General features: G+C 39.4%; 1 protein-coding gene across 1 annotated transcript in view; it reads left to right on the forward strand.

The window, feature by feature from the left end:
* The first annotated feature begins 7950 nt into the window (after positions 1-7950).
* The window catches only part of LOC126809967 (glutamate receptor ionotropic, kainate 2), a 159293-nt gene continuing 154491 nt past the window's right edge, over positions 7951-12752 (forward strand). The window contains exon 1 of the mRNA XM_050534845.2: positions 7951-8220. The gene's annotated coding sequence lies outside the window, so the exon portion shown is untranslated. The remainder of the gene's footprint in view (positions 8221-12752) is intronic.

Here is a 12752-nt window from a genome sequence, read left to right on the forward strand (position 1 = left end):
CATGGCGTATGCCATCTTTGTCAAGACAGTCGGTGCAGTGGGGCAAAATGAAATGAAATGCGGTATAACGTCCTACTGTTTTACATGCACGCCAATGTATTCACGGGACCTACATTTCATGGAAATTTTGCCCGCGCAGCGACACTATGTCCTACTCTTATATCGAATTCCAAATGCCAAGGAATCTTTTACGTGCACGCCAATGTATACACGGGACCTCGGTTTTTCGTACCAACCGAATGACTATACCTTGTCCCTTGACAGGTGTTACGTCTCCGTCCGCACGACTTGACGGCTGTCCTTGTCAGGCCCTGCGTCGTGCATCACTGATAAGAGGAAACCATGGCGGAACCCCCTAAAGGAATTTAGAATCAACAGTAGCGTAGGACGAATCATAAATAAGACGCGGATTTATTCCGAAATAATTTTTTATTCCGATCTAATTTACTGGTATCTATCCTATTACAATATATTGAGTCTAGACTCGATTATCATAAGATAAATTACATAATAAAACATAGCCTTGTACATCACACAAGCCATGTAGACAAAATTAGGGTGATAAACAACCCATGTATGAGACGTTTATAAACTATACTGTCTTAGATCATCTCGATGATACTGGAAGTTAAATAATTCTATTCACACCCAGAGGAATAAATCTATTTGTTAAGGTCAGCTCAATTTTCGTCATGGTCGCTGGATGTAAATAAGGGTGATATTGTTGGTGATATTGTAGGCTAGGGTTAAGGTAAGCAGCATTAGGGCTACTGTCTGAAGCATCGTAAATTTTAAACGGATTTCGTCGATTATGAACAAACTACTTAACTTTGGTTATTATAAACTTACCTGTGTTAACCAAAGTTAAGTAGTTTGTTCATAACATTGCGCGTAGAGGTCTTTAGCAGTGGGAGGAAACCGGGGGATCCAGAGAAACCCCACGAGGTTTGGATTATAGTAATACCAAACTATACAAAATTCGTTTATAGTTAAACGACCAAAGGGAATCTATATCTTCTCCTTGCTTAATCTGATTCCACAATAATTATACCGGTTGTATCAAAAGAGGCGTAAGGGGACCTTTTTCGGCATTAACCGAAAAACGAATTTAGGAAACAAATAATCGAATTGTGATTGTAAATTAAGTAAGATTATTGTGTGGTTATATATATAGATGAAGTTAAAAGCGCAGATAATTTATCAATCCCTTCTGATCAATTCGGCTCTTGTCTGGTTTCATTCCGAAAAGTGACAACTGTAGACCTCAAATCTTTAAACATGGAAACAGATCCGATCTGTAAACACACTGTTAGCATGTTCGGTACTCATTCCATTTCTCACCCTCTCTCTGTAGACAGACAGCGCTACGTCATTCATGCTGGTATATCAACGTGTACACCCCCCAGTCGAACGATAAGACCTTGTTTCATGCGAGGACACCCGTCCTGCACCTCTGACCACGGTAAACCTGTTCGAGGAAAACTCCGAGAAAATTTCTCAGGCGGACACTGGAAACAAGCCCTGGATCTCCCGGTTAGTAAGCCAGCGCCCCCTCCTCCTCCCTCCGACCACGGTTTTTCCGGCGTGGTTTCCCCTTGTCAGTGATGCAGAACGGAGGGCCTGACAAGGATAGCTGTATAGTCGTTCGGATGTGACGAAAAACCGAGGTCCCGTGTACACATTGGCGTGCACGTAAAAGATCCCTTGGCAGTTGGAATTCGATATAAGAGTAGGCCATAGTGCCGCTGCCCGGGCAAAATTTTCCTCATAGCACACTGTATGGCATATACCCGTCTTCATTAGCCCAGGTTAGGACAGAACAGTAGGACGTTAAACCCTATTTCATTTCATTTCATTTCCGACCATGATTGTCCCTTTAACTTTATCACACTTACATAATATTATACTGGTTCAATCAGATTAAAATACAAATCTATATTTCCTTTCGTTGTTTTTATACTTTCGATGGCCTACACTACACGAAGATCTGGCCAGTTGTAGTGGGAGGTGGTGTCTGGGGTCCTACAATCAGCTTTTGGCAGTATGACGTCAGCCATTTGATTAACCAATCGGCGTTGATGTTTCTAGTAGGATACCCACAGTTCCGTGCATCGCACGACAAGAGCTCGGTGCAACAGACCGTTTCATTGACTAATCCCTTACATCAACCAGAACGCGGGTTATATATCAACTCTTCTGAATCCTAGTGCAGTAAGGACAAGTTAAACGAAATTTATTTTACAGTATAAAAAACGAAACGTAATAGGGTCTGTGTTTTAACATCAAAGCGGGTGTTCGATCCCTGCATTGGCCGAGAAAGTTCATTAGATTTTCCGGCGTGGTTTCCCCTTGTCAGTGATGCAGGACAGAGGGGCTAACAAGGACAGCTGTCTAGTCCTTTGGATGTGACGAAAAACCGAGGTCCCGTGTATATATTGGAATGCACGTAAAAGATCCCCTGGCAGTTGGAATTCGATATAAGAGTAGGCGATAGTGCCGCTGCCCGGGCAAAATTTCCCTCATAGCACACTGTATGGCGTATGCCCGTCTTCATTAGCCCAGTATAGGAGCAGAACAGTAACGTTAAACCCCATTTCATTTCATTTCATTTAACAGTAAAGACAAGCAAAACGAAATTTTGAACTATAAAAAAAACGAAACGAAATGTGATCTGTATTTTAATCAGATTGGTACACGTCACAATTCTATGATATACAATTACTGCTTATTACTGTGCGACGTTTCGACTAGGCTTCTCTAGTCAGTTTCAAGCAATATTGTCAAAGAAACCCACGGTACGTGTATCCAATAAATTCAAATAATATGTTCAGTGGCATGTCGGGGGGTTGGATGGCCGAATGATTAGCACGTGCGTGCTGTATCATACGGCCTGTCATTGAGTCAACTGGCGTGGTTTCGAATCCCCGGTTGTACGTGACAAGGAGTAGGGTCGCCTGTCCAACCTCGTGGGTTTTCTCCGGGTCCTCCGGTTTCCTCCCACTGCTAAAGACCCCTATGCGCAGGCGAATCAATGAAATAAAATTAACCATATGTTAGTCCCGAAATGACCTAGTTTGTGTCGAGTGGACGTTAAACCCCATTTCTCTCTCTCTCTCTCTCTCTCTCTCTCTCTCTCTCTCTCAGTGGCATGTCTCTTAATGTATAATGTGGTAAAACATGAACCACGTATCACATTATGGACAGTTATCAGTTTAGATTAAGTCGGAGATTCCTACTGAATTCTTAAAAACCCACCACAACCAGACATCACCTCGCTTTCAATTTAAACAATAATTACATCAGGGGCATGCTTAATTCTCGCGAGATTTGAGCGTGAAAGTGCAATGATATTTAATCAGGGTTGAGTAAATTGGTTTTTACAATGTATGTTTTATTTCGGTTTCCCACGTGATCTGTTCTATTATTGGTTCTTGAACATCAGGGGACTTGTCTTCCACTAGACGATGACTAAAATTGAATGGTTTTTAATGTCTTGAAAATACAATACTTTGGCCATTTGGGGGTTGGGGTGGTCTAGCGATTAACGCGTGCGCGTGGAATCACAAAAGGTCTGTCATCGAGTCAAGTGGCTTGGTTTCGATTGACTGCTTGAACGTGACAAGGCGTCTGGTCCATGCCTTTTACTCACTTTATATGCAGATTTACACTGTTCACACTTCAAACACCTAACAACAAAAAATGTTCCAGAATTTAATTTGCAGAAGGAAAAAAGTTAATATAGCGAGCTAATTAACCCGCACCGATGTTTATGTTCCAGTGATTGTAGCGGCCTAGCGAATATTCACTGCTGATCAGTTGAGAATGACATATCATCTAGACATTTATGGCTGGCGTACCAAGAAAACATTTTGGGTAAGATACATACACCAGGTGCGGGGTAGGTTTTGTTGTCAATTTGCCTGATAATTGAATTTTTAAAAGAGTAAAAAAAAGCCCCCAAAACATCCGTAAAGAACAAGTACCCGTATACGTTAGTTTCGAAATAACCTAGTTAGTGGACGTTAAACTGCTATCTTTTGGTTGGCCACACCTGTGTGAGGGCATTACAAGAAATATACATTGCAGTTAATGAAGTAGAGAATTGTGGTGCAATTCCAGCCAACATGAACTCCGGGCCTTATTATCTCCCTTGAAAGCATTATCTCTTAAAATAAAACATTGTTTAGGATTATAGAAACGCCATTAAGCGTTGTTTTCCTATGTCGTAGGGGATCAAGTCGAAATTGACTCATTTTTTTTGTAAATGAAAAAAATTGAAACAAGCAAATTTCTATTTTGATGAAAAATTGAAGGAACAGTTAATAATTGAGTAATTCCAAGCCACCAGTGTAGGATATTTAGCATGTTACGTAACACTAGTCGCTTGACCGGACATGTTAGCCACGTGACTAATTGGCGTGAATCCGGTCCTGTAGAGAGATCACGTGACTGACATGTGGTAATTACACAACGGTTCGCTACAATGGTTAGCTTTCAGTTCGACAGAGCGACGATAAAATGATTATATTTGGAAACGGAATAAAAATAGGGATATGACAAGTTTAATTTTATGTATCTAAAGACATTTTCTATGGTAATTAACAATTCCCATCACAAAAAAAATGTTTAAAATAAAAAAAAAATACGAAAAACTCACCGACTGGCAATCTCAACACACCGCCATCTACACACAATTCAAAACATCTGTAATTTCATGCCCGATTTGTGCAAGTTTCTGGCGCATTAATCTGCGTTTTATGAATGAAATTAATAATAATAAAAAAAAGATATGCTTCCATTTCATTTCATTTTGTCTCTCAAGTGTGCACGGGGATGCCAACGAGTGACACAGCGTAGGAATTAATAAATCAACAGAGTTTAAAGATACATTATGGGATATAAGATAAAGAGCTGGCAGTTCTCACAATAATAGTTAAAAAATAGATAATGTAAAGGGAATATGCTGCAAATTTCAATCAAATTGCTCCTCTCTTAACTGAGAATTTAGCGATTGAATTTTCGGCCTAGTATCGATCATCATTACTTAAGTCGGTACGATAAAAACATGCATGTAGTCTCGATTATCCATTTCATGATTAAATCATGAATGAAAGTTGAGCAGCAAATCGAATCCTAATCCAGCAGGCTAGCGATAACATCGAGTGTAGATTATGGTCTGGATAAGTTAATTAATGTCTAATATATAATTTAGATAACATTTCAGTCCTTAAGAAAGACCTGCAATAGACAGGTTTAGCTCTTGCATAATGTATGTTTAAGCTATACAAGTTTTTTTTGCATAAAAATGAAATGGGGTTTAACGCCCCACTGTTCTGCTCTGACTGGGCTAATGAAGGCGGACATACGCCATTGAGTGTGCCATGAGGCAATTTTTGCCCGGGTAACAGCACTATGGCCTACTATTATATCGAATTCCAACTGTCAAGGGAACTTTTACGTGTACACCAATGTATACACAAGACCTAGGTTTTTCTCCCACACGAATGACTAGACAGCTGTCCTTGTCAGGCCCCACGTCCTGCATCACTGACAAAGGGGAAACCACTTCGGAATAATCCTCGGTTTTCGTCACATCCGAACGACTAGACAGCTATCCTTGCCAGGCCCTCCGTCCTGCATCACTGACAAGGGGAAACAACGCCGAAAAATCCCGCTGAACTTTCTTGGGCAATGCAGGGATCGAACACCCGACCTCCAGGCTAGCGAGCCAGCGTCTTACTCACTTAGCGCCCTCTTTTATTACCACTAACGACTGAAATATGCTAGTAAGATACTGTACTAACTAAATTACCGTTTGCTTTACAAATAAATACACCCAATACTTACACTCTATGAATAAATTACCATAAATTACCATAAATTACCATATATATAGATAAATTATAAACCACATGTGTCAAAATGACAATCATTTCTTCCCACTTGTCCTTCAATCATCGTTATCAAGGAAGTCTAGTGAATCCTCGTCGAAACGCCTGAAAATGTAAAGCGTTGTTTTACGTCGTTCGGGGACAGCTGTCTAGTCCTTCGGATGGGACGAAAAACCGAGATCCCGTGTACACATTCGCGTGAACGTTAAAGATCCTTTGGCAGTCTGGGCAAAATTTTCCTCATAGCACACTGTATGGCGTAAGTCCGTCTTTATTAGCAAAGTCGGAGCAGAAAAGTAGGACGTTAAACCCCATTTAATTTTATTTTGTCGTTCGGTTGGGACGTAAAAACCTTGGTTCAGTCGTGTATACCTTGGCTTTCACGATTCGAAATAAGAGTAGGTCAGAACGCCTAGTCCGTCGGATGGATCGTCTTTATTGCCCCAATTGGTGCATTCTTTCGGTGGTCACGAAAAGCAAACGTATACCATCCAGACGTTGGTATTAACGTAAAAAAAAACCTTGTTGGCCGACAAAATGTCATCGGATTTTCCAGCGTTGTCCCACCTTGTCAGTGATGCAGGACAGATTGGGACGAAAAAACCAGTCGATGCAGAACAGTAGGACGTTAAATGGGGTTTAACGTCCTACTGTTCTGCTCCGACTGTCAAACACAATGTAGTTTGCTATGAGGGAAATTTTTTCCCGGGCAGCGGCACTATGACCTACATGCACGATCTTTTACATGCACGACAATGTATTCACGGGACCTACATTTCATGGAATTTTTTCCCGCGCAGCGGCACTACGGCCTACTTCTATATTTAATTTCAACTGCCAAAGGATCTTTAACGTGCACGCCAATGTATACACGGGACCTACATTTCATTTCCTCGGTTGTGCTGCGCAATAGTCGGTATTGTCTATGTGTAGAGCGATTAAAGCGAACGTGTATTATACCTATTAAATATCACACAAAGAGATATATAAAATACTTTATTGACGTGGGATCTATATAATTATTAATAAACGGGGTGAAATAGACAAATAGAAAGGCTGACAGCTTGCTCATTTTATATTCATGACAATAGAAGATATTTTTATAATCATTCACACCAATGAATATGTCATACTGTACTTCATTTGAACCGAGAGAGAGAGAGAGAGAGAGAGAGAGAGAGAGAGATGGGTTTAACGTCCACTCGACACAAACTAGGTCATTTCGGGACTAACGTATGGTTTAATTTTATTTAAATAATTCGTTTGTGCGTAGCAGTGGGAGGAATCCGGAGGACCCGGAGAAAACCCACGAGGTTGGACAGACGATCCTACTCCTTGTCACGTACCGCTGGGGAATAGAAACAACGCCAGTTGACTTAATGGTAGACATTATGATACAGCGCGCACACGCTAACCATTCAGCCATCCAATCCCCTCATTTGATCTGACTTGTCAGTATCGCAGGAAGGAGGCCCTAACAAGGACAGCTGTCTAGTCGTTCGGGTGGGACAAAAAACCGAGGTCCCGTGTACATATTGGCTTTCACGTAAAAGATCTCTTGACAGTTGGAATTCGATATAAGAGTACGCCGTAGTGCCGCTGTCCGGGCAAAATGTCCCTAATAGCACACTGTATGGCGTATGCCCGTATTCATTAGCTCAGTTCGGAGCCGAACAGTAGGACGTTAAACCCCATTTCATTTCATTTGTATTAGTGATACTAAGCATTTATCAATTACTATTGTCACTAAATGGCTTCTCTGTTTCCTGACATGTCATGTATCGATAATTCTCGAGTCCCGTTTCTATTAAACACGAAGCATCTTAATTAATTTCTGAGATTATCTCGGATAAAATGGAAGATTAATCTACCCCCATCGTTAAGACTAACAAGCATTTGAAAATGTTGTTTGTAAATCCCCTGAATGGCATGTATCGATTCCACTACAGTTACAGCACACAACTAACTATTCCACATGTCTCGTGCGCCGTAGAGCTCCAGCGTACCGTTCTTACTGTCACGTGACTATAGAGCGAGAGCAGCACGAGAGAAGCGCGAGGAGGATAGAGTATTATAGTAAGTAGTGATGATGTAGTGGCTTGTATTGGTATTAGCTTACAATACACTCTACACATCAGTTTCAAACCGTGTATTATCACAGTTCAAAGTCTCTTATAGTGCTGTTGAAAAACTTTCGCCAATCAACTTTAAACACATCGCGTGTCTTTTAATACTTTTCTGCGGGATTGTAAAGAAAAAAAGTTGTTTTCAATTGTTTATGTGTTAATATATTGGATAGCCGTTGTGTGGAAGTTATCGTATATTATTGGTAAGTTATATTATTGTCTATAGTATTTACTGTGTTATGATCATGACCTATGCCTGTATGGTGTTCTACTTAGCTGCTGTATGCTGCTAGAACATGTGCGTATCTTAAACAACAGAGCTGTTATAGTACATATTACTTTATAGATATTATATACCTAAGCTATGTTTTATATTTACGGATACACAGGTTATAAATTCGATTATATTTCATTTAATAATCTTTGCTTCCCCGTTATCTTTCAAATCCTTACTTACTGTCAGAACATGTGTTTAATCTCAACAACAGGTCCCAACGTATATAGTACTTTGTAGATTGTATACTGCAGGAACGAGTTCTAAATTCGATAATATTTTTTATCTAAAAATATTAATTTCCCATTATGTTAAACCCCTTATTTACTTGCTGTATATTGCACTCTAGAGTTTATATTGAAGGAACGAGTTCTAAATTTGGTTATATTTTTTATGGAAAAATGTTAATTTCCCCATTATCGTCAAACCCCTTATTTACTTGGGAGGGATAGGGGTTGATGGTCAAATGGTTAGCGCGTTGTATCATAAGGTCTGTCATTGAGTCAACTGGTGTGGTTTCGATTCCCCGGTTTTTACGTGACAAGGAATAGGGTTGCCTGTCCTACCTCGTGGGGTTTCTCCGGGTCTTCCGGTTTCCTCTCACTGCTAAAGACCCATTATGCACAAGCGAATTATTGATATAAAATTGAACCATGTTAGTCCCGAAATGACCGAGTTGGTGTCGAGTGAACATTAAACCACATTTCTCTCCCTCTCTTTTCCTCCCTCTCTTGTTTACTTGCTGTATATTACTGGAACATGTGTATATTATCAGCAACATATTCCGCAGTGTAACTGTCTAGATTGTACATGTATACATATTGCAGGAACCGGTTCTAAAACTCGATTGTTCGGCAGTCTCTTTCAACCCTCTATATATACCAGAACATGTGTATATCTTCAACAATATTATATCCGGCAGTATATAGCTTTATAGATACTAATATGTATATTTCAACAAGTTCTGAAGTTTGGTTGTATTTTATTTTAAAGGGACTATCCTGATTTGAACAAAGTCTCAAAAATAAAAGTCTGAGTTCGTATAAAATTTAAGCGCCAAAATATTGAGGAATGGTGTATTTACCTTGTCTCAAAATTTCAGCTCAAAATATTGAGTTGTTTGGATGTGAACTTTAAAAATGCTTATCCGGACACGTAACCCTTTTAAAGCGATAATTTCATATTTTCTAAGAAAGTCAAAACATAATTATTTCTACGTCTTTTGCTCAATAGGTTATCAACTCACTATTTTATGACCATGGGCATTATTTCCCACCCTTAAAAATCATTGACACAGGAAATAACACAATTACCTCCCTTGTTTTCCTATTGCTACCTTCAAACGTTGGAATTTGAAGTTGAAAATGATATTTTAGTCAATTTCTCAGCTGGCAATAGTGCCTTATAGGATTAATAGGATTATTCTTTAACAAGGTAGGACGGTTTATGGATACCATCTATTTTAAGGCTTTATTTTAATAAATTTTAAAAATAGAACTTAAAAATATGAAATTGCAGCTTTAAGATTTCTGGTCAATTTTTTCGTTGGGTGGCCTGATAATCTATCGCCGTTCCTTTAGAGGTCTATACAGCGATGGAACCATGCTCCGTACTGGATAACGAAAGGTAAATTTCACCTACACATTGTTTTTATAAAATAAAAGTCTGGTTTTATCCAGACACCACATAATACAGCTTGGGACACCGGTCTCCATTTCCAGATGAAGATTGACGGGTGTAAGTTGTTTGAAAACATATCACAAATATTGAATTAGTTGCTCGGCCCTTAGGTACGGGATTTTAAGGGGTTTTAACACAAAATTAAGCAGTTTTATTCTCCAAAATATTATCGGGATTGGCCCTTTAAATGATCTTGGTTGTTCACCACTATCTTCCAACTGTGTACTGTACATACATAATAAATTGTATATTACTAGATCTACGTGTATACATCTTCCAACTCCTTAGATATTTTACCCCATGGCCTTAAAACAGCTCCATCACTTTGAATCTTTTAAAACAAAACTAAAAACTCATCTATTTACCAGTGCATTTTAGCTAGAATGGATCCCGATATGTGTGTAAATAGAGACCATACAGTATATAGTACGCACCTAGAGCATGCATTTGTGGATGGATTGGCGCTTTACAAATATACATTATTATTATTATTATATCAACTGTATATTACCAGAACATATGTTCGTATATTATATCCTGTGGTATAATACATGTATTAATTTGTGAATATTGTAAGTTATATTTATACATAGGGTCGCCTGTCCAACCTCGTGGGTTTTCTCCGGGTCCTCCGGTTTCTTCCCACTGCCAAAGACCCCTACGCGCAAGCGAATTATGTAAATAAAATTAAACCATATGTTAGTCCCGAAATGACCTAGTTTGTGTCGAGTGGACGTTAAACCCCATTTCTCTCTCTCTCTCTCTCCCTCTCTCTGATATTTATACAGGGATATGTTCTAAAATTCGATTATATTTTATTTAATAATCTTAGTTCGCTATTCTCCGTCTTATTCAACGGTTCCTGCAATATTAATTCATGTGTAATATTAGTTCGCTATTCTCGTCCTGCCCAACGGCTCCCATATATTCATGTGCACATATTGTATATCCAAGATATATGTTCTAAAATTCAACGGCCGCTGCAGTATTTATTCATGTGTACATATTGTATATCAAAATTACAGTAACCGGAACAAGTTATACATTCGATCACATTTTATTCAATAATCTTAGATTTGTATATTATCCTCTCACGCCTATTGTGTAGCCTATTGCCATCACATGCATGCATATCGAAAAACAACACTACACAGCCTTTGTACATACTGTATACCGAAGTTATATTTGCGAGAACAACTTATATAAATTCAACAATAATCTTGATTTTCCATTATCTACCCTTGCGTGGCTTAACTAATGTATATCGCCACACGTATATCCAAAATCAACACAGAGAGAGAGAGAGAGAGACTACGATAACAGATTTTTTTATTCTTATTTTCCGTACAATGTTTGGAGACTCGGCGACCATGGCGCTATCTCACTACCAAGGCGGAGAGAGAAATGGGGTGTAACGTCCACTCAACACAAACTAGGTAATTTCGGGTCTAACATACGGTTCAATTTTATTTCAATAATTCGCTTGCGCGTAGGGGTCTTTAGCAGTGGGAGCAAACCGGAGGACCCGGAGAAAATCCACGATGTTTGGCAGGCGACCAAACTCAACAGAACTAGCAGCATACAGCCTTTGCACACATTATATACTGAAGTTGTATTTGCAGGAATAGGTTCTAAATTCGATTACATTTTATTTAATTTAAACCTTAGTTTCGCGGGTCGTACTTAACTAATGTGTAGCCTATTGCCATCACATGCATATCCAAAAACAACAGCTACCCAGTATACAATCTCTGTTCAAATTGTATAATGAAGTTATATTTTGCAGGAAAAGTTCTAAATTCGATTACATCTTATTTCATAATCTTAGCTACCATTTCTCTTCCGACTCCCTTCGGTGTATGCACTGCGCTCGCTAACTTTCCATGTACATTAGCAACATTATAACAAATCACTGAAGGGATAGATTTCATAATTTGTTTATACACATTTACCATATCTTGACCATTGATCGTTTCTATCGTGTGAGTGTTGAATGTTTAACAACTCCTGTAATAGTAAGCGCAAGGCGATCGCACTACATACAAAACCAACCCGATAAGATAAAACTATGGACAAGACAAACTATGCAAACATTGGAAAAAATAAACAGCAGCAAATATCAAATATCAAATCAAGTGATCACTGGTTTCTCATGTTATTTATAGGCATATTCCTTTAGCGAGTTTCTGTCAGTGTCGTAATAGTATCGGCCAGGTTTTTCTAATTAAGACATTCCTAAGACACGAATTTCTTTTGTGTTGCATCTGTAAGTGTTTAAAGAAAGCCTTGCGACGACACACACGTGCATCGCCATTCGCTTAAATATTTATTACCGTGTTCTAGTCATAAAGTCATACCGAGAGGTTCCGATGTTCTCGCACTCGACCGTATTCAGAGAGATCTACCTGGAGTGGGATGGGGAACATGTATAATGTGTGGAGAGCCTGTGTCTTTACTCTTTAGGTGGTGGTGGGGATCTGTTTACGCCAAAGAAATAGGCGAAATTGAGTTTTAAAAAAATGAAATGAAATTGGGTTTAACGTCCTACTGTTCTGCTCCTATGCTGGGCTAATGAAGACGGGCATACGCCATACAGTGTGCTATGAGGGAAATTTTGCCCGGGCAGCGCCACTATCGCCTATATCGAATTCCAACTGCCAAGGGATCTTTTACGTGCATTCTAATGTACACACGGGACCTCGGTTCATCCGAACGACTAGACAGCTGTCCTTGTCAGTCCCCCCCGTCTTGCATCCAGGCCCGTAGCCAGCTTGCTGGCGC

This window comes from Patella vulgata, chromosome 2 (assembly GCF_932274485.2).
Source record: "Patella vulgata chromosome 2, xgPatVulg1.2, whole genome shotgun sequence".
NCBI classification, from domain to species: Eukaryota; Metazoa; Mollusca; class Gastropoda; family Patellidae; genus Patella; species Patella vulgata.